Genomic DNA, 26,753 nt, shown 5'->3' on the forward strand with positions numbered 1-26,753 from the left:
CTATAAATTCCAAACTATCAATGAAACATAGCTCCAATCAGATGAGCGGGACTTGTAGCTTTTTGCCACTTGAATAGTTTTGGCATCTCACTTTATCTATTGAGGTTCAGAATGATTGGCATCTATCGGAACTCAGAGTTCAGATAGTGTTATTGATTCTCCTAGTTCAGTATGTTGATTCTTGAACACAGCTACTTTATGAGTCTTGGCCGTGGCCCTAAGCACTTTGTTTTCCACTATTACCACCGGATACATAAATGCCACAGACACATAACTGGGTGAACCTTTTCAGATTGTGACTCAGCTTTGCGAAAGTCCCCAATTAGAGGTGTCCAGGGTTCTTAAGCACACTCTTCTTTTGCTTTGGACCTTGACTTTAACCACTTAGTCTCAAGTTTTCACTTGACACCTTCACGCCACAAGCACATGGTTAGGGACAGCTTGGTTTAGCCGCTTAGGCCAGGATTTTATTCCTTTAGGCCCTCCTATCCACTGATGCTCAAAGCCTTGGGATCCTTTTTATTTACCCTTGCCTTTTGGTTTTAAGGGTTATTGGCTTTCTGCTCTTGCCTTTTGGTTTTAAGAGCTTTTGGCTTTTTCTGCTTGCTTTTGCTCTCTTTTTTTTTTCCGCTATTTTTCTTTCTTTTCTCTTTTTTTTTTCTGCAAGCTTTGTTCTTTGCTGCTTTTTCTTGCTTCAAGAATCATTTTTATGATTTTTCAGATTATCAAATAACATGTCTCCTTGTCATCATTCTTTCAAGAGCCAACATATTTAACATTCTTAAACAACAACTTCAAAAAGACATATGCACTGTTCAAGCATTCATTCAGAAAACAAAAAGTATTGTCATCACATCAATATAATTAAACTAAGTTCAAGGATAAATTTGAAACTCATGTACTTCTTGTTCTTTTGAATTAAAACATTTTTCATTTAAGAGAGGTGATGGATTCATATTCACTATTTTAAGGCATAGACACTTAGATACTAATGATCATGTAATAAAGACACAAACATAGATAAACATTTAGCATAAGAAAATGAAAAACAGAAAATTTAAGAACAAGGAATGAGTCCACCTTAGTGATGGTGGCGTTTTCTTCTTGAGGAACCAATGATGTCCTTGAGCTCTTCTATGTCTCTTCCTTGTCTTTGTTGCTCCTCCCTCATAGCTCTTTGATCTTCTCTAATTTCATGGAGGATGATGGAGTGCTCTTGATGTTACACGCTTAGTTGCTTCCAATAAGTGTGTGGAGGAAAATGTATCCCCTGAGGTATCTCAGGGATCTCTTGATTTGCAGTCAAATGTTCTACCACTGAGCTATAGACCCTTTACATGAATCTCTCCATCTCCTATGACCTGGAGGTGGAGGCTTTTGTCTTCCCTTTCCTTTCTCTAGAGGTTTCTCTGGCCTTAGGTGCTATCAATGGTTATGGAAAAACAAAAAGCTTATGCTTTTACCATACCAAACTTAGAATTTTGCTCGCCCTCGAGCAAGAGAAGAAAGAATAGATGAAGAAGATGTGGAAGAATCTAGGATTATGAGGAGGGAAAGTGGGGATCCTGTGGGGTCCACAGATCCTGAGATGATCCTGTGAGGGCCACAGATCTTGAGGTGTCAAGGATTTACATCCCTGCACCAATTAGGCATGTAAAATGCCTTTGCATGCAATTCTGGCGTTTAAACGCCGAACTGATGCTTGTTCTGGGCGTTCAACGCCCAGATGCAGCATGTTTCTGGCGTTGAACGCCAGTTCTATGCTTGTTTCTGGCGTTCAGCGCCAGATCCATGCTCTGTTCTGGCATTGAACGCCAGCCAGATACTCCTTACTGGCGTTTGAACGCCAGTGAACTCCTCCTCCAGGGTGTGCTGTTTTTAATGCTGTTTTTGATTTTTCTTCAATTTTTCCAGTTGTTTTTGTGACTTCACATGATCATGAACCTCTGAAGACATATAACTAATAAAAAATATAATTAAATAAAAATTGGGTTGCCTCCCAACAAGCGCTTCTTTAATGTCAATAGCTTGTCAGTGGGCTCTCATGGAGCCTCACAGATGTTCAGAGCATTGTTGAGACTCCCCAACACCAAACTTAGAGTTTGGATATGGGAGTTCAACACCAAACTTAGAGTTTAGTTGTGGCCTCCCAACACCAAACTTAAAGTTTGACTGTGGGGGCTCTGGTTGACTCTGTAGTGAGAGAAGCTTACTGTGCCTCTTTTCCATGTTTATAGAAGGATGTCCTTGAGTTTTAAACTCAAGGGAGTCCTCATTCAATTGAAGGACTAGTTCACCTCTGTTAACATCAATCACAGCTCTTGCTGTGGCTAGGAAGGGTCTTCCAAGGATGATGGATTCATCCTCATCCTTCCCAGTATCTAGGATTATGAAATCAGCAGGGATGTAAAGGCTTTCAACCTTTACTAACATGTCCTCTACTTGTCCATAAGCCTGTTTTCTGGAATTGTCTGCCATCTCTAATGAGATTTTAGCAGCTTGTACCTCAAAGATTTCCAATTTCTCCATTACAGAGAGGGGCATGAGGTTTATCCCTGACCCAAGGTCACATAGAGCCTTCTCAAAGGTCATGGTGCCTATGGTACAAGGTATTAGGAACTTTCCAGGATCTTGTTTCTTCTGGGGCAATCTCAGTTGATCCAATGCATTTAGTTCATTGGTGAACAGGGGAGGTTCATCTCCCCAAGTCTCTTTACCAAATAGATTGGCATTCAGCTTCATGATTGCACCAAGGAACTTGGCAACTTGCTCTTCAGTAACATCTTCATTCTCTTCAGAAGAAGAATACTCTTCAGAGCTCATGAATGGCATAAGGAGGTTCAATGGAATCTCTATGGTCTTTAGATGAGCCTCAGAGTCCTTTGGTTCCTCAGAGGGAAACTCCTTATTGATCACTGGACGTCCCAGGAGGTCTTCTTCCTTGGGATTCACGTCCTCTTCCTCCCCTGTAGGTTCGGCCATGATGGTTATATCAATAGCCTTGCATTCTCTCTTTGGATTCTCTTCTGTATTGCTTGGGAGAGTACTAGGAGGAGTTTCAGTGATCTTCTTACTCAGCTGGCCCACTTGTGCTTCCAAATTTCTAATTGAAGACCTTGTTTCATTCATGAAACTCACAGTGGCCTTAGATAGATCAGAGACTAAACTTGCTAAGCTAGATGGATTCTGCTCAGAATTCTCTGTCTGTTGCTGAGTGGATGATGGAAAAGGTTTACTATTGTTAAACCTGTTTCTTCCACCATTATTAAAGCCTTGTTGAGGCTTTTGTTGATCCTTCCATGAGAAATTTGGGTGATTTCTCCATGAGGGGTTATAGGTGTTCCCATAAGGTTCACCCATATAATTTACCTCTGCTATTGCAGGGTTCTCAGGATCATAAGCTTCTTCTTCAAAAGATGCCTCTTGAGTACTGTTGGATGCAGCTTGCATTCCATTCAGACTCTGAGAAATCATATTGACTTGCTGAGTCAATATTTTATTTTGAGCCAATATGGCATTCAGAGTATCAATTTCAAGAACTCCCTTCTTCTGAGGCGTCCTATTACTCACAGGATTCCTCTCAGAAGTGTACATAAACTGGTTGTTAGCAACCATGTCAATGAGTTCTTGAGCTTCTACAGGCGTTTTCTTTAGGTGAATGGATCCACTTGCAGAAGTATCCAATGACATCTTAGCTAATTCAGACAGACCATCATAAAATATATCCAGGATGGTCCATTCTGAAAGCATGTCAGAAGGACACTTTTTGGTCAGTTCCTTGTATCTCTCCCAAGCTTCATAGAGGGATTCACCTTCTTTTTGTCTGAAGGTTTGAACATCCACTCTAAGCTTACTCAGCTTTTGGGGAGGAAAAAACTTGGCGAAGAAAGCCTTGACCAGCTTATCCCAAGAGTTCAGGCTATCCTTAGATTGCGAGTCCAACCATATTCTAGCTCTGTCTCTCACAGCAAAAGGGAAAAGCATGAGCCTGTAGACTTCAGGATCTACTCCATTAGTCTTAACAGTATCACATATCTGCAAGAATTCAGTTAAGAACTGAAAAGGATCTTCAGATGGAAGTCCATGGAACTTGCAGTTCTGCTGCATCAGAGAAACTAATTGAGGTTTAAGCTCAAAATTGTTTGCTCCAATGGTAGGAATTGAGATGTTTCTTCCATGTAAATTGGAATTAGGTGTAGTAAAGTCTCCAAGCATCCTCCTTGCATTATTATTATTTTCGGCTGCCATCTCCTCTTCCTGTTCGAAAATTCTTGTAAGATTGTCTCTGGATTATTGTATTTTAGCTTCTCTTAATTTCCTCTTCAAAGTCCTTTCAGGTTCAGGGTCTGCTTCAACAAGAATGTTCTTGTCCTTGCTCCTGCTCATATGAAAAAGAGGGAACAGAAAAATAATAATAATAGGGATCCTTTTTGCCCAAGTATAGAGGTTCCCCTGTGTGAGTAGAAGAAAAGAAGAGAAAATCTGAACTCAGAGAGAGAGAGGGTTCGGATTTTTGGCGAGTGAGGGAGAGATGTTAGTAGATGAATAAATAAATAGAAGGAGATGAAAGAGAAGGATTTTCGAAAATTATTTTTGAAAAATGGTTAGTGATTTTCGAAAATTAAAAAAAGAAAAAATAAATTAAAATTAAAATTTGAAACAATTAGTTAATTAAAAAGAATTTTTGAAAAAGAGGGAAGAGATTTTCGAAAATGAGAGAGAGAGAGTTACTTAGGTAGTTTTGAAAAAGATAAGAAACAAACAAAAAGTCAATTAGTTAGTTGAAAAAGATTTGAAAATCAATTTTGAAAAGATAAGAAGTTAAGAAGTTAGAAGAGATATTTTAAAATCAAATTTTTGAAAAGGATATGATATGAAAAGGTATGATTTTGAAAAAGATAAGATAAAAAGATATTTTTGAAAATATATGATTGAAATTAGTTTTGAAAAAGATTTGATTTTTAAAAATCAAAATTAATGACTTGACTCACAAGAAATCACAAGATATGATTCTAGAACTTAAAGTTTGAAGCTTTCTTAACAAGTAAGTAACAAACTTGAAATTTTTGCATCAAAACATTAATTGTTGATGATATTTTCGAAAATTATGAGATGAAATTAAGAAAAAGATTTTTAAAAAAATATTTTTAAAATTTTCGAAAATAAATAAAAAAAATAAAAAAGATTTGATTTTGAAAATGATTTTGAAAAAGATAAGATTTTTAAATTGAAAATTTGATTTGACTCATAAAAACAACTAGATTTTAAAAATTTTTGAAAAAGTCAATCCAAATTTTCAAAATTTATGAGAGAAAAAGGGGAAGATATATATTTTTTTATTTTTGAATTTTTAATGATGAGAGAGAAAAACATGAAAATGATGTAATGCATGAAAATTTTGGATCAAAACAATGAATGCATGCAAGAATGCTATGAATGTCAAGATGAACACCAAGAATATTTTGAATGTCATGATGAACATCAAGAACACATTTTTGAAAAATTTTTTATGCAAAGAAAACATGCAAGACACCAAACTTAGAAATTTTTCATGTTCAGACACTATGAATGCAAGAATGCATATGAAAAACAAGAAAAGACACAAAACAAGAAAATATGAAGATCAAACAAGAAGAATGGCCAAGAACAAGATCATGAAGAACACCATCAATGCATGAATTTTCGAAAAATGCAAAGAATTTTTAGAAAAAATGCAATTGACACCAAACTTGAAATTGACTCAAGACTCAAACAAGAAACACAAAATATTTTTTATTTTTAGGATTTTATGATTTTTTTTTTGGATTTTTGTATATATATATATATTTTTTTTTTCGAAAAACATCTAGGAAAAAGAAAATAAGGATTTCAAAATTTTTTTATATGAATTCCAGGAATCTTATGCTCTTTAGTCTAAAGCTCCAATCTGAGGGTAGGACATGGCTTAATAGCCAGTCAAGCTTTAGCATGTAAATCAGGTGGATCAGGAACAGCAGCAGGTGGATTAGCAACAACTAGCTTGCTCTTGATAATGTTGGGTTGGAAGCCCCAGTCCAAATGAATTTAGACATGGCTTTACAGCCAGTCAGGCTTCAACATGTTTCATGAAACACTAGAATTCATTCTTAAAAATTCTGAAATAATTTTCGAAAATAGATGAAAAATTTTTGAAAATAAAACAAAAAGAAAATTACCTAATCTGAGCAACAAGATGAACCGTCAGTTGTCCAAACTCGAACAATCCCCGGCAACGGCGCCAAAAACTTGGTATTGCGAAATTGTTACTCTGAGGTTGTAAAATTTGTTGCTCGTTCTCTTCCTGGTAATGGCGCCAATAACTGGTGCACAATACCATGGTCCAAACATAACTTCACAACATCGCACAACTAACCAGCAAGTGCACTGGGTCGTCCAAGTAATAAAACCTTACGTGAGTAAGGGTCGATCCCACGGAGATTTTTGGTATGAAGCAAGCTATGGTCACCTTGTAAATCTCAGTCAGGCGGATATCAAACAGTTATGGAGTTTTCGAATTATAATAATAAATAAACAGAAAATAAAGATAGAAATACTTATGTAATTCATTGGTGAGAATTTCAGATAAGCGTATAGAGATGCTTTCGTTCCTCTGAATTTCTGCTTTCCTGCTGTCTTCATCCAATCAGTCTTACTCCTTTCCATGGCAAGCTTTCTGTAAGGGCATCACCGTTGTCAATGGCTACATCCCATCCCCTCTGTGAAAATGGTCCAAATGCTCTGTCACGGCATGGCTAATCATCTGGAGGTTCTCGATCATACTGGAATAGGATTTACTAACCTTTTGCGTCTGTCACTACGCCCAGCACTCGCGAGTTTGAAGTTCGTCACAGTCATTCAATCCCAGAGTCCTACTCGGAATACCACAGACAAGGTTTAGACTTTCCGGACTCTCATGAATGCCGCCATAAATCTAGCTTATACCACGAAGATACTAATAACTCGGATTCGGTCCCCTGTATTAGATATCTAAGAGATATTCATTCTAGCTTGTTTGCATGTAGAACGGAAGTGTTTGTCAGGCACGCGTTCATGAGTGAGAATGATGATGAGCGTCACATAATCATCACATTCATCATGTTCTTGGGAACGAATGGATATCTTAGAAGCGGAATAAGTTGAATTGAATAGAAAACAGTAGTACTTTGCATTAATTCATGAGGAACACCAGAGCTGCACACCTTAATCTATGGAGTGTAGAAACTCTACCGTTGAAAATACATAAGTGATGAAGGTTCAGGCATGGCCAAGAGGCCAGCCCCCAAAACGTGATACAGGATCAAAAATACAATCCAGGATGTCTAATACAATAGTAAAAAGTCCTATTTATACTAAACTAGCTACTAGGGTTTACAGAAGTAAGTAATTGATGCATAAATTCACTTCTGGGGCCCACTTGGTGTGTGCTTGGGCTGAGCTTGAAGTTTACACATGGAGAGGTAATTCTTGGAGTTGAACGCCAGTTTGTAACGTGTTTCTGGCGTTCAACTCTGGCTTGTGACGTGTTTCTGGCGTTTAACTCCAGACTGCAGCGTAGAACTGGCGTTCAATGCCCTTTTGCGTCGTCTAAACTCGGCCAAAGTATGGACTATTATATATTGCTGGAAAGCCCTAAATGTCTACTTTCTAACGAAATTAGAAGCGCTCCATTTTGAGTTCTGTAGCTCCAGAAAATCCACTTTGAGTGCAGAGAGGTCAGAATCCAACAGCATCAGCAGTCCTTCTTCAACCTCTGAATCTGTTTTTTGCTCAAGTCCCTCAATTTCAGCCAGAAAATACCTGAAATCACAGAAAAACACACAAACTCATAGTAAAGTCCAGAAATGTGAATTTAACATAAAAACTAATGAAAACATCCCTAAAAGTAACTATTTTATACTAAAAACATACTAAAAACAATGCCAAAAAGCGTATAAATTATCCGCTCATCACCCTTCCCGAAGCCCCTGCCCCCGAATAGCAGCCACCGCCTCCACCACCCTCCTCCGCCGTGCCAGACGCCACCGCCACCATCCCCCAGCCACCTCTCTGCCCCACTCTCCTTAATTTGCCTACCAGGTTCCGACGAACGCCACCCTTCTATCTATTCGTAGTTAATTCATATTTTTCTGTTTATGTTCATATTTAGGCTAGTTAGATATGCATGTTGTAGTGGATTTTAGGTTGTTAGGTAGCCTAGGATGTGGTTAGTGGATTTAGGCCTGTTTAATTGCGCTGTTCGTGTTTCTTGTTTTATCATTTCACAATTCTGCTGTTGCTGTGATGTTCGTATTGTTCATATGCTGAAATTTACTGTTTCGTGCTGCTCTTTACACTGCTTTTTCATGTTCATATTCCCTATATGTAATTACAGCTGTATTTTTAATTCATATGAACTATTCTGACTGCTGTTTATTTTCCGGGACAACCCAATTTTAGCCGGAATGTTGCCCAAATTTTTATACACTGTTTTTGACTTTCATTCATGTTTTGGTTTTTGCTATTTAAACTCTGCTTTACTCTGCTTTTACCAGAACAATTAATGAATGCCAGGGCAAGCTTTCCTATTCTCTTTGATTTCCTGGTTCATAATCTACATTTTTGATGATTAGATTCCAATTTTTGCTATTTCTATATCTATCTGAATCATCATCAACCTAATTTCCTTGTTTGGATATGAGTTACCTATATCTTCTCATTTTGAATGCCTATTATTTGGAATATGATCATTATGCCACTTTCCTTAAACCACTTTTTACTAACTCCCTAATTTTAACTTCCTAAACTCTTTTTCAATTCTGACCAACCTAACCTTTCACAACATCTCTTCTGTTTTTTTTTTTCACTTTCTTTTAACCTTCTAACCAAGGCATAATGTTAATTTTCCTAATTAACATGACTTCCATTACATTTTGGATTGTGAATTCTACTTTTCGGACTTTTAACTCCTATACAATCCTTAATGCACATTTACTTAACTCATTTTTATTATCCTATTGCTCCTTTGCCACTTTGTGTTTCTTTTGATTATTTGCCTATTTGCTTTTCCTGTTTTTCTTATATCTTGGTTTTCTATTTTTCAGGATGTCTGCCAGCCAACGAAAAGGAAAAGCAAAGGCTACTACTAGCAAACGTAAAAGAAGAGAATCCTCTATGTCCATCATGGATATCATGCACAATGACTCCTAGCGGGAGAAAAACTTTACCCCGCAGGAGAAGGCCGACCAGCTACTCCCTGCTACAGATCCAGCAAAGTTTGCAAACCGATACTGTGAGCTGAAGTATCCAGTGTTTGCAACCTCCAGGAACCTATACCTGGAGAGGACTTTGAAAATCCCAGAAGAACTCAAGCAATACACCTCTGAGCAAATCAAACAAAGAGGCTGGTTCTTCCTGGAAAGAAACCTAACTGAGGTCAATGCATCTTGGGTAAGGGAATTCTACTGCAATTACTTCAAGACTTCCCTAGATGCAGTGAACCTAAGAAGGAAGCAGATTCTGGTCACTGAAGAGGCCATAGAGGATGTTCTGAAGCTTCTGCCTAAAACCGATTAGCTGGATGGTTATCAAAAGGCTGAGGAGGACATGCGCTTCATGAGATTTGACTGGGATGCAGTCAAGGCCAGGATAGCACTTGACCGGACCGTTCCATGGATCATGGGTCAGAACACCACCATGCCTAAGGGAATCAAGCGGATTTACTTAAATGATGAGGCTCAACTATGGCACCAGATCCTGAGCAATTTTGTCATGCCGAGTACCCATGAGACAGAGATACCTGCCGCTATGATCATCCTCCTATGGTGTGTGATGGAGGGTAAGGACCTGTACCTGCCACGCTTTATCCGGTACCACATGGCCAGGGTCTATGTTCGAGGCACTCTTCCCTTTCCTTATCTGATTCAACAGCTAGGCCGTCGAGCTGACGTACCTTGGGAGGATGCTGATGAAAAGCCACCTGCTGCAGAATGCAAGAAGATTATCCCTCACAGCAGGAACTTTCTGGCTTTGGGCTACTGACCTCCATTCCTCACTGCTACTAATGAGACAGCCACACCATCTGCCGGCCCCTCTTCTTCCACAGCTGCCCCAGCTACCCCTGCCACCACCACTGCACCTCCACCTGCCTCAGAGCCAGTTTATCACCTAGTGCACCGCCTGTTTTGGTGGCTCGACCAGATGGAGCATCGCAATAAGCGACGCTATGAGCACCTGAAGCTGATGATCCTATCTGGTGGCGATATTCCCTCAGAGCTTGACACACCATCTGAGGAGGAGGCGGATGATCACGAGGCAGTGACTCATCCACAAAGTGAGGCTGCACCAGTAGGCACAGAGTAGGCTGCATCACATCAGGAGGCCCCGCCTCAGATTCAGGCTGTAGATCCCGAGATCCTTATCCAGTCAGCACTTCCTCTGCAACAGGCAGATCCTCAGACCACCACCACAGAGACTCCAGCTACCCACCCTTTCAGTGATGACACCCCTTCACACCCTGCTTGAGTGAGCATCAGGGACGATGCTTCATTTTAAGTGTGGGGAGGTCGCCATCTCTGGCGTATTTTTTTGGTGAACCACTACAGGCTCTTTCATTTTATTTTGCTATTTTTCTGTATTTTTCTCTTTATTTTTATCTTTATTTTCTCAGTACTTATACATTGCTATTTTCATGTATTTCTACTCTATTTCTGCATTTCGCATCTCTAGTTTATATTTTAGCCATTTAGTTTAGTTGCAATTCTAACTTATTAGTTATAGAAATTGTGGATTAATTAGTATAGTTTACCCTTTTTAGCATAAGATAGCTTAGTTTATATTGAAAATATAAAAAGGAAGTAAACTAGGAACTTGAACATAATAGAAACAATCCACAAACCTTGTATATATAGCATTAAATGTTAGTTAGTTAACAACATTTCATCAAGGAGAAACACTAGAACTTTAAAGCCACCTTAAGTTTTACATTGAGAATAATGGGAACTTTTAATTTTACTTGCATGACATACATAATTGATAAATGATTTTTGAGCTAGAGAATACACAGCCTGTGAGTTTTGAGCTTAATTGTATGGTTACATTCAAACCATAATATTTTATTCCTGTGTGTTCCACCCTTCTTATTTATTCTGATGTTCTTTACTTTGTTTTAATCTATATGTCCAATTATAGAATAGAAATACATACCAAGAGAGTGATTGAGGCCATTATTTGATTTTAGCTCACTTATCCCAAATTAGCCTACCTTTTACATCACCCTTGTCAGCCCCCTTGAACCTTTAAACCCCCTCTTATTCTATAAACCACAATACTAGCCTTAAGCAGAAAAACAAAATAAAAATCCCAAGTTGAATCCTTGGTTAGCTTAAGATAGAAAGTGTGTAATTGTTTAAGTGTGGAAAACCTATTGGGAACATGGATGATAAAAACAAAAGGTAGAAAAGTTGAAAAGAATAAAATTATTCAAATAAAAATTTTGGGAAGCATGCTCATGTAAAATCAAATAATTGAATTACCATATGCAATAAAAAAATGTTATTTTTCAGTATCTAAATAAAGGGGATACAAAAGAATTCCCCAAATGCAAAATAAATGCACATGGGACGAAAGTTAAAGTATGAGCACGTAACATCAAAAGTGGGAAAAAGTGGAAAAATAGGTAAAGAAGTTTTGCTTTACAAAGTATGTATGTTAGGTGAGATCTTAGACTAATCAAGGATTCACTTAATTAGCTCACTTAGCCTTATACATATACCTTTACCTTTACCTTGGCCCCATTACAACCTTAATTAAAGACCTCATGACTTTTGTATGCCTATATTCTATAATTGTTGATTGGTTAGATGAAGAACAAAGTTATAGAAAGGAACGATAAAAAGAAGAATAGAGTGATTAATCCAATAAACACTGAGTGACTAGAGAGTAAACACAAAATCCAGTGAGGGTTCAATAGCTCATTAACATATATCTCTGCTTAAATTATAAATTGTCTTGCAAGTTTATAAAATGTTTTTCTCCCATCTCAATTGTAAAGGCACTTTATCACTATCTAAGGCTTGGCTATATATATGATTCCTTGAGAATGTGAATTAATTCAACTACATGTAAGCTTTATATACAAGTGAATAAAAATTTAGAATTGCATGATTCAATTAGGTAGTTACATTTAGATTAGATTGCATTGCATGACATTCCACCACTTTAACATAACATTACTCTTGGATTTAGCATGAGGACATGCTATTGTTTAAGTGTGGGGAGGTTGATAAACCCATATTTTATGATATATTTTGTGCTTAATCTGAGCGATTTATTCAATCCTTCACCCACTTATTCATATTAATTGCATGGTTTTACTTTCCCTTCCTTATTATGTGATGTATGTGAAAAACATGTTTTCTATGCTTAAAAATAATTATTTTGATTACCCTTTATTTCCATTCGATGCCGTGATTCGTGTGTTGAGTAGTTCAGATCTTCTAAGGTAGGAATGACTTAAAGGATGGAAAGGAAACATACAAAATTGGAAGGAAAGCGTAAAATAGAGTTTTTGAAGAAACTGGCAGCCACGCGATCGCATGGGCGATTCGGCCGCATGCCAGCGCGAATCAACAGCGACGCGACCGCGTGACTAACGCGATCGCGCGCCGCAAGCAGAACGCACATGACGCGACCGCGTGACCCACACGGACGCGTGACAGAGGCCATGCACCAGAAATTGCAGAAAACGCTCATAGCGAATTTTGAAGCCCTTTTTGGCCCAAATCCAAGTCCAGAAGGCATAGACCAGAGGTTATGAAGTAAGCGAATGCATCCATTCAGAGAGAGTCTCCAATTAGTTAGTTTTCCATGATTTAGATTTAGTTTTGAGAGAGGTTCTCTCCTCTCTCTTTAGGATTAGGATTTAGATTTAGGACTTTATTCGCTTTAAGGATTATCTCTTTATCAGGTTCAATATTCCTTTTTATTATTTTCTCAATTTTATTTATGAATTCTTCCATGTTACAGATTATTCTTTGAATTAATGTTATTGAGGTATTTCAGTTTATTATTGCTTTCTTTAATTTGTGTTACTGTTGCTTCCAATCTGAAGACATTTTTATTCCAGTAGATTTACTTTTTCCTTTTTGGTCTTGGTTAAGAAATTAGTAACTCTGGAGTTATCAAACTCAAACATGATTGATAATTGTTATCTTTGCTAATTGAATTGAACTTCAATAATCCCAATCTTTCCTTAGGGATTAACTAGGATTTGAAGATCAAACTAATTAGTCACTTGACTTTTCTTTACTTTAAATAAAGACTAACTAAGTGGAATTAAGATTCAATCTTCATCATCATTGATAAGGATAACTAGGATAGGACTTCTAATTTCTCATACCTTGTCAAAAGTTTATTTTATTGTTATTTATTTATTTTACAATCATTTGCTTATTTTAATTGTAATTTAAATTACTTGTTCCTTATCTTCAAAACCCCGATTGACAATCTCCATAACCAATAATAAGAACATACTTCCCTGTAGTTCCTTGAGAAGACGACCCGAGGTTTGAATACTTTGGTTATCAATTTATTTAGGGGTTTGTTACTTGTGACAACCAAAACGTTTGTACGAAGAGATTTTTGTTGGTTTAGAAACTATACCTACAACGCGACTGTTTTTATAAAATTCTTTACTGGCAAAAATTCTAATGTCAAGCAACTTACTGAAATCGAGGCTAAGTGGGGGAACGAAACTGCAGCGGCTCCAACAAGCTCCAACAGCGACCAAAACTCCGGTGACGGTGGCTGTAACAACATGCAACGACAATAAAGCTCCCAGAATCTCAAAAGGATGTAAACCAAACTCAAAACCCTTACCAGCAGTGTTGTCGACAACGGCAGCGACGTTCCCAGGTGGCAGAAGCGGCGGTAACCCCGACGGCGGTGCTGACAACGATGGCTCCCTCTAATGACTACCCAACCACGGCGATGGCAAGGAAGTCATGGCAACGGCGGCAACAAGCTCCTCTCCCGTGGGCTCCTTCTCTCTCCTGCATTTGGCTTAGCAGCGACGGAGGCCTCTTCTCCTTCTTCTGCCCGCGACCAGCCTCGACGATGATAGAAACCAGCGATGACAGCAATGATACGGCTGACAGTGGTGGCTCCTCGGGCAGCGATGTGACTGGGTGGCGCGACTCCCTCTCCTCGCGGTTCTGGCGGTGACAGCAGCGTAGCCTTCTCTTCTCTTTCTCAGATCCCCTCTCTTCTCTCTTCCCTTCTCCCCCGTCGCAGCCCACTCATCCCTAGCATTCTCCCCCTCTCAGACCTCCCTCTTCCACCATTCCCTTTCTTCTTTCTTTTTCTTCTTCCATTTTGTTTCAGCGTATGTGTGTGTGTGCTTGTTGAGTGTGAGTATGTAACTGTGAGTGGGGGGGTAGCGTACCATGTGTGTGTGTTTAGTGTGGGTAGGGCTTAGGTTAGTGAAGATAAATTAGGATTTGTATTATGTAATGGAATTAGGAATTTTAGGGATTAAGATAAGGTAGTAATTTAAAATAAAAATATAAGTATAGAGTAAATATCTAAATTCAAATTAAATATATATTAATCATCTTTGAAATACCATTTTATTATCAACTTGAAATCTATTTTCGAATAAATGCTAATTCAACGAAAATTAATGATAATTAGATTAGTTCTCCTTCATTTGTAAAACAAGATTAAAAATCTAAATATTTAAAATTAAGGCATAGAAAATATTCACTATTTTTCAATTATAAAAAATCTAAATAATAAATAAGAATATATTTAACTTATATATAAAAGTTTCTAAAAAAATAATATTAAATAAATATAATAGATCGTAAATAATTTATTAGTAACTTTTTAAAATTGTGGGTATTACAAAAATCGTCCCTAAGTTTTAAAACCAAGTTTTATAATCGTCTTTTTTACTTAAATATTAAAATTTAGAAAATTATCCATAACAAAAAATTATAAAATAAATAAAAAAAGAAAAAGTAAGAGAAAGACAGTGTTTCTGCTCCTGCGAAGGGGGAAGGGAAGAAGAAGAAGTTGTCTATGATCCACCTCTGCCTCCACCTGAGCCACCACCTCTGTACAATTTTGGTCCCTAAGGTAAAGATGATTTTAAAATTAAGTTAAACCTTAGGAACGATTTTGTATGTAAAACAAGGTTCAGGATGAAAAAAATTTTCGACCTATATCTTAGGGACCAAAATCGTACTTAACCCTTATCTTATCTTTCAGGCTAGTCTGTTAGGGGTTTATTTAAACACTTTTGTGAGTCTTTCTATATAACTTTTGATGAATAAATTTTTCAGTTTCTTTATGCATGTTTTTATTCTGTGATTAAGTGATGTGAGTGATTTGCTTCACTTGTTGCATGAACAAGATTGAAGGATCTAACACTAAGGTAATTCTGTGTGTTAGTCTCTTTCAATTTTCATCCCTCTAATCTAGATTGTCAAGGAAAGGTTCTTTGAAGGTCTAGCAGGAAAAAGCCTTCCCGTGACTTAGGTTGCTAAGAACAAGTTTCTTAGAGGTCTAGTAGGAAAACTCTTTGAGTGACCTAGGTTGCTAAAAATAGGTTTCTTAAAGGTCTAGTAGAAAACTCTATTTATCTATCTTATTGTGTTTTTGCTGCATCTTTTCTTCATCTTTTTCTTATCCATTTATCTTTCGTTTTAATTTCTTATCACTATGTATGAAAGGGAACTAATGATCATTGTTTTAGCTATTTAGAGATGGAAACATTAATTGTTGGAGTAGCACTTGATCAATGGATTGAGGGTAAAGATCAGTAGAAATGGATGACAAAACTCCTCTGTTATAACTCTGAGATCAGATATAAGGAGAGTGGCAGTAGAGAGAACTATACGGTTGATGCTCTCTCAATGAAATTTCAGTTTGCTTTTCTATCCATAGTTAGTGCAACTAAAAAATTGGAGGCTTGATTTCATAGAGATGAGAAATACCGAAACAACATCTAAGGCTTGATTCAAGAAAAGAAAGAGTTGGCAGGTTATGAATTGAAGAAAGGGAAGCTAATGCACAAAGGGAGATTAGTGATTCTAAAACATTCCAAATAGATTCCCAAAATTTTGAATAAATTTCATAAGTTTAGAGGGATATTTGGGTACTTTAGACGTCTACAAGGATTGCATGGTATTATTTTAGGGAGGATAAAGTGGACCATAATGGATTATGTGAAGTTATGTGAAATGTGTCAAAGGAATAAACATTCCACTATAACTCTTGCTGATTTACTTCTACCGCTGCCTATACCAGATAATGTATGGTCGAACGTAGCTATGGATTTTATCAGGGGTGTTCCAAGGGCAATAGAGAAAGATGCCACTATGGTGGTGGTGGATAGAAAGTTAAAATAATTTGTCAAAAGGAATATGACTCTCCATATATTCCCATCCCCATTATTTCCAATAGAGACCTCTTTATGAGATGATTTAAAATGTCCAAGGTAGCAAGTACTTCACTCAAAATGAGCTTGGCATATCAGTTAGAGAAAATAGACAAAATGAGGCAGTTAATAAATGTGTCGAGACGTATCTTCGTTGTTTCACAGGTGTGAGACCTAGTCAGTGGTCCAAATGGTTGAACTAGGCAGAATATTAGTATAACAACTATCAATGGCTCATGATTTCTTGTGTGGTGGGGGTGAAGCCTCGTTCAAAGTGATGAACAAAATGTTAGACGAATTAAAATATTGTATAGATAGGACTCAGGGGAGAATGAAAGGGTATGCAGATAAAAAATAGATATAGGAGTTTGAAATAGGGACTAGATCTTTCTCAAATCACAACTTTACTAACTGAAATATGTAACACCCTTACTTTTAGCACCTCATGATTGTACTAAAGATTCAGGCATTACTTACCTCCAATCTGTTAATTTCATATTATAATTATTTAATATTGAGCCTTCGCGAATATAAACCGAAACCTTGGTTACGAAATCGAAAAGCCTTTATTTTAATTCACATAATCACACAATTATATCCACATAATAATAAATACATAGACTTATTCCAAACCCTCAAATACAAGTCACGCCCCTCTAAAATCTCAAAATGACAAATGACGAGGGGTAAATACAGAAAATACAATATATATGTAAATCTTGTAGATTAGTCGGGGCTTCACGCCAATGCTTTCTGAACCTGTTATTAAAAAGAAATTCTGTAGGGGTGAGAACGTCATCCTCGTAGGTTCTCAGTAGCGACGGAAATATCATCAAAGTAAAAAAATACTTGCAAATAGAATAATTTTCATTATAAAAACAGTTTACCCTTGAAATAACCTTTTGGAAAAGCTTTCCGGAAAATCTTACTTTAAAAGGTCGTAAAGAAACTCTTTTAATTTACAAACCCGGCAGGTGAATAGTTTAAAGGACAAAAAGAACCAAAGATATGCCTGAGGGCTTTCTACCCCATAACTTACCCCACTCAAAATTCGTAACCGGGTATAACTACAATCTACACACCCAAGCTTTTATCCAACACTTCACTCGGCCTATCTCTTTCCATTTACAAAGTCTATTAGCATATAACTCAGAAATTCAGTATTAAAACTCAGTTTTCAACAAACATCCCAGCATCAACCTCAAGAACAATCCTCGGTGTCACCACCGCCCACATGAGGGATCTCTCAGTTGTCAAACACAGACAAGACAAAGCAAAGCATACACAATTTGATAGTAAAGATAGAGCAATTAGGTCAATTAGCAGATAGATGCAATTATTCAATTAGGCAAACCCACAAACAAGATTCACACCCAAACAATACACACAAATGCAAATGATTCATGCCTGCCCTATGGCTGATTGATGAGCGGATAATTTATACGCTTTTTGACATTGTTTTTAGTATGTTTTTAGTAGGATCTAGTTACTTTTAGGGATATTTTCATTAGTTTTTATGTTAAATTCACATTTCTGGACTTTACTATGAGTTTGTGTATTTTTCTGTGATTTCAGGTATTTTCTGGCTGAAATTGAGGGACTTGAACAAAAATCAGATTCAGAGGTTGAAGAAGGACTGCTGATGCTGTTGGATTCTGACCTCCCTGCACTCAAAGTGAATTTTCTGGAGCTACAGAACTCAAAATGGCGCGCTTCCAATTGCGTTAGAAATAGACATCCAGGGCTTTCCAGCAATATATAATAGTCCATACTTTGCCCAAGTTTAGATGACGCAAACTGGCGTTCAACGCCAGCTCTCTGCCCAATTCTGGCGTCCAGCGCCAGAAACAAGTTGCAAAGTGGAGTTCAACGCCCAAAATGGCACAAAAGCTGGCATTCAACTCCAGAAGGAGCCTCTGCACGTGTAACATTCAAAGCTCAGCCCAAGCACACACCAAGTGGGCCCCGGAAGTGGATTTATGCATCAATTACTTACTTCTGTAAACCCTAGTAGCTAGTTTATTATAAATAGGACTTTTTACTACTGTATTAGATATCTTTGGTCTCAGTTTTAATCCATTGTTCATCTTAGGAGACTATTGATCACGTTTTGAGGGCTGGCCTCTCGGCCATGCCTGGACCTTTCACTTATGTATTTCCAACGGTAGAGTTTCTGCACTCCATAGATTAAGGTGTGGAGCTCTGCTGTTCCTCAAAGATTAATGCAAAATACTACTGTTTTCTATTCAATTCATCTTGTTTCGCTTCTAAGATATTCATTCGCACCTCAACCTGAATGTGATGAACGTGACAATCATCATCATTCCCTATGAATGCGTGCCTGACAACCACTTCCGTTCTACATTAGATTGAATGAGTATCTCTTAGATCTCTTAATCGGAATCTTCATGGTGTAAGCTAGAATGATGGCGGCATTCAAGAGAATCCGGAAAGTCTAAACCTTTTCTGTGGTATTCCGAGTAGGATTCAATGATTGAATGACTGTGACGAGCTTCAAACTCGCGATTGCTGGGCGTAGTGACAGACGCAAAAGGATAGTAAATCCTATTCCAGCATTATCGAGAACCGACAGATGAATAGCCATGCCGTGACAGGGTGCGTTGACCATTTTCACTGAGAGGATAAGATGTAACCATTGACAAGGGTGATGCCTCCAGACGATTAGCCGTGCCGTGACAGGGCATTTGGATCATTTTCCCGAGAGAAGACCGAAAGTAGCCATTGACAATGGTGATACATTACATAAAGCCAGCCATGGAAAGGAGTAAGATTGATTGGATGAAGACAGCAGGAAAGCAGAGGTTCAGAGGAATGAATGCATCTCCATACGCTTATCTGAAATTCTCACCAATGATATACATAAGTATTTCTATCCCTATTTTATTAATTACTTTCGAAAACCCCATTACTATTTTATATCCGCCTGACTGAGATTTACAAGGTGACCATAGCTTGCTTCATACCAACAATCTCCGTGGGATTCGATCCTTACTCACGTAAGGTATTACTTGGACGACCTAGTGCACTTGCTGGTTAGTTGTGTGAAGTTGTGAACCATGGTATTGGCATCATGTTTTTGGCGCCACTGCCAGGGAAAGAAAGAGCAATGAATTTTACATAATCAAAGTGTAATCACAATTTCTGCGCACCAAGTTTTTGGCGCCGTTGCCGGGGATTGTTCGAATTTGGACAACTGACAGTTCATCTTGTTGCTCAGATTGGGTAACTTTCTTTTCATTTTCTTTTCAAAAAGTTTTCAAAAATTTTTCAAAAATCTTTCAAAAATTTTTCTTTTGTTTTCAAAAAAAAAAAATAATAAAAATAATGTTTTCAAAAATAAATTATTCTATGGCTTCAAAACTTTCAAGAATGAATTCTAGAGTTTCATGGTAACATGTTGAATCCTATCTGGCTGAAAAGCCATACCCAAACTCCTTTGGGATTGGTCTTCAACTAATCACCTCAATGGATGTAAATCCATTCTAAAGCTTGACTGGCTATTAAGCCATGTCTAACCCTCAGATTGGAGCTTTAGACTAAAGAGTACAAGATTCCTGGAATTCATATGAAAAATTTTGAATCCTTATTTTTTCTTTTTCAAAATAATTTTCGAAAATTTTAAAATAAAAATACAAAAAATTAGAAAATCATAAAAATCAAAAATATTTTTTGTGTTCTTGTTTGAGTCCTGAGTCATGTTATAGGTTTGGTGTCAATTGCATGTGCATCTTGCATTTTTTGAAAAAATCATGCATTCATAGTGTTCTTCATGATCTTCAAGTTGTTCTTGGTAAGTCTTCTTGTTTGATCTTTGCATTTGCATGTTTTGTGTTTTTTCTTGTTTTTCATATGCATTCTTGAATTCTTAGTGTCTAAGCATTAAAGAATTCTAAGTTTGGTGTCTTGCATGTTTTCCTTGCATTAAAAATTTTTCAAAAATTTGTTCTTGGTGTTCATCTTGACATTCAAAGTGTTCTTGGTGTTCATCTTGACATTCATAGCATTCTTGCATGCATTCATTGTTTTAATCTAAAAATTTCATGCATTACATCATTTTTCTTGTTTTTCTCTCTCATCATTAAAAATTCAAAAATCAAAAAAATATCTTTCCCTTTTTCTCTCTTAAAATTTCGAAAATTAGATTTGACTTTGTCAAAAATTTTTAACATCTAGTTGTTTTTATGAGTCAAATCAAATTTTCAATTTAAAAATCTTATCTTTTTTAAAATCTTTTTCAAAAATCAAATCTTTTTCATTTTTCTTAGTTATTTTCGAAAATTTCAAAAATATTTTTTTAAAAATCTTTTTCTTAATTTTACATCATATTTTCGAAAATAACAATAACAATTAATGTTTTGATTCAAAAATTTCAAGTTTGTTACTTGCCTATTAAGAAAGATTCAAACTTTAAGTTCTAGAATCATATCTTGTGATTTCTTGTGAATCAAGACATTAATTGTGATTTTAAAAATCAAATCTTTTTCAAAAACTAATTTCAATCATATCTTTTCAAAAATATCTTCTTATCTTATCTTTTTCAAAAATTTGATTTCAAAATATCTTCTCTAACTTCCTAACTCCTTATCTTTTCAAAATTTGTTTCAACTAACTAACCAACTTCTTGTTTGTTTCTTATCTTTTTCAAAACCACCTAACTAACTCTCTCTCTCTAATTTTCGAAAATGTCTCCCCCTTTTTCAAAAAAATTTCTCTTTAATTAACTAATTATTTTAATTTTTAAATCTTAATTTTCGAAAATTACTAACATTTTTCAAAAACTATTTTCGAAAATCACTAACTCTTTTTCAAAAAGTATTTTCGAAAATTCCTTCTCTCTCATCTCCTTCTATTTATTCATTCATCTACTAACATCTCTCCCTCACCCACCAAAAATCCGAACCCTCTCTTTCTCTCTTTCTGAGTTCAGATTTTTATCTTCCTCTTTTCTTCTACTAACAATAAGGAACCTCTTTGCTGTGACATAGAGGATTCCTCTTCTTTTCTTTTTCTCTTCTCTTTCTTATGAGCAGGGACAAAGAAAAAGGTATTCTTGTTGAAGCTGATCCAGAACCTGAAAGGACTCTGAAGAGAAAACTAAGAGAAGCTAAATTACAACAATCCAGAGACAACCTTATTGAAAATTTCGAACAAGTAAAGGAGATGGCAGCCGAACCCGACAACAATAATGCAAGGAGGATGCTTGGTGACTTTACTGCACCAAATTCCAATTTACATGGAAGAAGCATCTCCATTCCTGCCATTGGAGCAAACAACTTTGAGCTGAAACCTCAGCTAGTTTCTCTGATGCAGCAGAACTGCAAGTTTCATGGACTTCCATCTGAAGATCCTTTTCAGTTCTTAACTGAATTCTTGCAGATATGTGATACTGTTAAGACTAATGGAGTAGATCCTGAAGTCTACAGGCTCATGCTTTTCCCTTTTGCTGTAAGAGACAGAGCTAGAGTGTGGTTGGACTCTCAACCCCAGAGATAGCCTGAACTCTTGGGATAAGCTGGTCACGGCTTTCTTAGCCAAGTTCTTTCCTCCTCAAAAGTTGAGCAAGCTTAGAGCTGATGTTCAAACCTTCAGACAGAAAGAAGGTGAATCCCTCTATGAAGCTTGGGAAAGATACAAGCAGCTGACCAAAAAGTGTCCTTCTGACATGCTTTCAGAATGGACCATCCTGGATATATTCTATGATGGTTTATCTGAGCTATCAAAGATGTCATTGGATACTTCTACAGGTGGATCCATTCACCTAAAGAAAATGCCTGCAGAAGCTTAAGAACTCATTGACATGGTTGCTAATAACCAGTTCATGTACACTTCTGAGAGGAATCCTGTGAGTAATGGGACGCCTATGAAGAAGGGAGTTCTTGAAGTTGATACTCTGAATGCCATATTGGCTCAGAACAAAATATTGACTCATCAAGTCAATATGATTTCTCAGAGTCTGAATGGAATGCAAGCTGCATCCAACAGTACTCAAGAGGCTTCTTATGCAGAAGAAGCTTAGGATTCTGAAAACCCTGCAATAGCAGAGGTGAATTACTTAGGTGAACCTTATGGAAACACCTATAATCCATCATGGAGAAATCATCCAAATTTCTCATGGAAGGATCAAAATCCTCAACAAGGCTTTAATAATGGTGGAAGAAATAGGTTTAGCAATAGCAAGCCTTTTTCATCATCCACTCAGCAACAGACAGAGAATTCTGATCAGAATCCATCTAGCTTAGCAAATTTAGTCTCTGATCTATCTAAGGCCACTGTGAGTTTCATGAATGAAACGAGGTCTTCCATTAGAAATTTGGAAGCACAAGTGGGCCAGCTGAGTAAAAGGATCACTGAAATCCCTCCTAGTACTCTCCCAAGCAAAACAGAAGAGAATCCAAAAGGAGAGTGCAAGGCCATTGACATAAGTACCATGGACGAACCTGTAAGGAAAGGAGAGGACGTGAATCCCAAGGGGGAAGACCCCCTGGGACGTCCAGTGATCAATAAGGAGCTTCCCTCTGAGGAACCTAAGGAATCTGAGACTCATCTAGAGACCATAGAGATTCCATTGAACCTCCTTATGCCATTCATGAGCTCTGATGAGTATTCCTCTTCTGAAGAGAATAAGGATGTCACTGAAGAGCAAGCTGCCAAGTTCCTTGGTGCAATCATGAAGCTAAATGCCAAATTATTTGGTATTGACACTTGGGAAGATGAGCCTCCCTTGTTCACCAATGAACTAAGTGATCTGGATCAACTGACATTGCCTCAGAAGAGACAAGATCCTGGAAAGTTCATAATACCTTGTACCATAGGCACCATGATCTTTAAGGCTCTGCGTGACCTTGGTTCAGGAATAAACCTCATGCCCCTCTCTGTAATAGAGAAACTGGGAATCTATGGGGTGCAAGCTGCTAAAATCTCATTAGAGATGGCAGACAATTCAAGAAAACAGGCTTATGGACAAGTAGAGGACGTGTTAGTAAAGGTTGAAGGCCTTTACATCCCTGCTGATTTCATAGTCCTGGATACTGGAAAGGAAGAGGATGAATCCATCATCCTAGGAAGACCTTTCCTAGCCACAGCAAAAGCTGTGATTGATGTGGACAGAGGAAAATTAATCCTTCAATTGAATGAGGACAACCTTGTGTTTGCAACTCAAGGATCTCTCTCTGCATCCATGGAGAGGAAGCATAAAAAGCTTCTCTCAAAGCAGAGTCAAACAAAGCCCCCACAGTCAAACTCTAAGTTTGGTGTTGGAGAGTCTCAACAATGCTCTGAACATCTGTGAGGCTCCATGAGAGCCCACTGTCAAGCTATTGACATTAAAGAAGCGCTTGTTGGGAGGCAACCCAATTTTTATTTATCTAACTATATTTTTCTTAGTTATATGTCTTTATAGGTTCATGATCATGTGGAGTCACAAAATAAATATAAAAATTGAAAACGGAATCAAAAACAGCAGAAGAAAAATCACACCCTGGAGGAAGCATCTGCCTGGCGTTCAACGCCAGAACAGAGCATGGTTCTGGCGCTGAACGCCCAAAATGGGCAGTATCTGGGCACTGAACGCCCAAAATGGGCATCATCTGGGCGCTGAACACCAGAATTGCACCCTGGAGAGGAGCTGGCGCTGAACGCCCAGAACAAGCATGGTTCTGGCGTTCAACGCTAGAAATGGGTAACAAATGGGCGTTGAATGCCCAAAATGGGCACCAACCTGGCGCTGAACGCCCAGAGTTGTGTGCAAGGGCATTTTACATGCCTAATTTGGTGCAAGGTTGTAATTCCTTGAACACCTCAGGATCTGTAGACCCCACAGGATCATCTCAGGATCTGTGGACCCCACAGGATCATCTCAGGATCTGTGAATCTCACAGGATCCCCACCCACCTCACCCTCTCTCTCTCTCCATTCATGGTCATCCCTTCTGTTTTCCATTCACCACTTACATCCATACACACATCCCTCTATCTCCTCCATATCTTCTTCTTCTTCATCTATTCTTTCTTCTCTTGCTCGAGGGCGAGCAATATTCTAAGTTTGGTGTGGTAAAAGCATAAGCTTTTTATTTTTCCATTACCATTAATGGCACCTAAGGCCAGAGAAACCTCAAGAAAGAGGAAAGGGAAGACAAATTCTTCCACCTCTGAGCCATGGGAGATGGAAAGATTCATCTCACAAGCCCATCACTAAGAAAAGGATGGAGCAAACAAGAGAGCACATTCATGAATCTCAACAGGCACATGAAGAAGCTCATCATCAAGAAATCCCTGAGATACATCAAGGGATGCACTTGCCTCCACAGAATTTTTGGGAGCAAATCAACACCTCCCTAGGAGAATTAAGTTCCAACATGGGACAATTAAGGATGGAACATCAAGAACACTCCATCATCCTTCATGAAATTAGAGAAGATCAAAAAGCAATGAGGGAGGAGCAACAAAGACAAGGAAGAGACATAGAAGAGCTCAAGGACATCATTGGTTCCTCAAGAAGGAAACGCCACCATCACTAAGGTGGATTCATTCCTTGTTCTTACTTTCTCTGTTTTTCGTTTTCTATGTTAAGTGCTTATCTATGTTTGTGTCTTCATTACATGATCATTAGTAGTTAGTAACTATGTCTTAAAGTTATGAATATCCTATGAATCCATCACCTCTCTTAAATGAAAAATGTTTTAATTCAAAAGAACAAGAAGTACATGAGTTTCGAATTTATCCCTGAACTTAGCTTAATTATATTGATGCGGTGACAATGCTTCTTGTTTTCTGAATGTATGCTTGAACAGTGCATATGTCTTTTGAAGTTGTTGTTTAAGAATGTTAAATATGTTGGCTCTTGAAAGAATGATGACTAGGAGACATGTTATTTGATAATCTGAAAAATCATAAAAATGATTCTTGAAGCAAGAAAAAGCAGCAAAGAACAAAGCTTGCAGAAAAAAAATATAATTAGGCGAAAAAAAATATAGAAAGAAAAAGAAAAAGCAAGCAGAAAAAGCCAAAAGCTCTTAAAACCAAGAGGCAAGAGCAAAAAGCCAATAACCCTTAAAACCAAAAGGCAAGGGCAAATAAAAAGGATCCCAAGGCTTTGAGCATCAGTGGATAGGAGGGCCTAAAGGAATAAAATCCTGGCCTAAGCGGCTAAACCAAGTTGTCCCTAACCATGTGCTTGTGGCGTGTAGGTGTCAAGTGAAAACTTGAGACTGAGCGGTTAAAGTCAAGGTCCAAAGCAAAAAAAAAAAAAGAGTGTGCTTAAGAACCCTGGACACCTCTAATTGGGGACTTTAGCAAAGCTGAGTCACAATCTGAAAAGGTTCATCCAATTATGTGTCTGTGGCATTTATGTATCTGGTGGTAATACTGGAAAACAAAGTGCTTAGGGCCACGGCCAAGACTCATAAAACAGCTGTGTTCAAGAATCATCATACTGAACTAGGAGAATCAATAACACTATCTGAACTCTGAGTTCCTATAGATGCCAATCATTCTGAACCTCAATAGATAAAGTGAGATGCCAAAACTATTCAAGAGGCAAAAAGCTACAAGTCCCGCTCATATGATTGAAGCTATGTTTCATTGATAGTTTGGAATTTATAGTATATTCTCTTCTTTTTATCCTATTTGATTTTCAGTTGCTTGGGGACAAGCAACAATTTAAGTTTGGTGTTGTGATGAGCGGATAATTTATACGCTTTTTGACATTGTTTTTAGTATGTTTTTAGTATGATCTAGTTACTTTTAGGGATGTTTTCATTAGTTTTTATGTTAAATTCACATTTCTGGACTTTACTATGAGTTTGTGTGTTTTTCTGTGATTTTAGGTATTTTCTGGCTGAAATTGAGGGACTTGAACAAAAATCAGATTCAGAGGTTGAAGAAGGACTGCTGATGCTGTTGGATTCTGACCTCCCTGCACTCAAAGTGGATTTTCTGGAGCTATAGAACTCAAAATGGCGCGCTTCTAATTGCGTTGGAAAGTAGACATCTAGGGCTTTCCAGAAATATATAATAGTCCATACTTTTCCCAAGTTTAGATGACGCAAACTGGCGTTCAATGCCAGCTCTCTGCCCAATTCTGGCGTCCAGCGCCAGAAACAAGTTGCAAAGTGGAGTTCAACACCCAAAATGGCACAAAAGCTGGTGTTCAACTCCAGAAGGAGCCTCTACACGTGTAACATTCAAAGCTCAGCCCAAGCACACACCAAGTGGGCCCCGAAAGTGGATTTATGCATCAATTACTTACTTCTGTAAACCCTAGTAGCTAGTTTATTATAAATAGGACTTTTTACTATTGT

At 37.6% G+C, this 26,753-nt stretch overlaps 2 non-coding genes across 2 annotated transcripts; one reads left to right on the plus strand and one right to left on the minus strand.

Annotated features, from left to right (window-relative positions):
- Window positions 1-3,744: 3,744 nt before the first annotated feature.
- LOC148567352 (small nucleolar RNA R71) lies at window positions 3,745-3,852 on the plus strand. Its single transcript, XR_015882897.1, has one exon. It is a non-coding gene; the product is annotated as a small nucleolar RNA R71 (small nucleolar RNA).
- An 18,164-nt stretch (window positions 3,853-22,016) lies between these two features.
- LOC148567353 (small nucleolar RNA R71) lies at window positions 22,017-22,124 on the minus strand. Its single transcript, XR_015882070.1, has one exon. It is a non-coding gene; the product is annotated as a small nucleolar RNA R71 (small nucleolar RNA).
- Between the last annotated feature and the right edge of the window lie 4,629 nt (window positions 22,125-26,753).

Source organism: Arachis ipaensis, chromosome B4, assembly GCF_059453495.1.
Source record: "Arachis ipaensis isolate K30076 ecotype BB chromosome B4, ASM5945349v1, whole genome shotgun sequence".
NCBI classification, from domain to species: domain Eukaryota; kingdom Viridiplantae; phylum Streptophyta; class Magnoliopsida; order Fabales; family Fabaceae; genus Arachis; species Arachis ipaensis.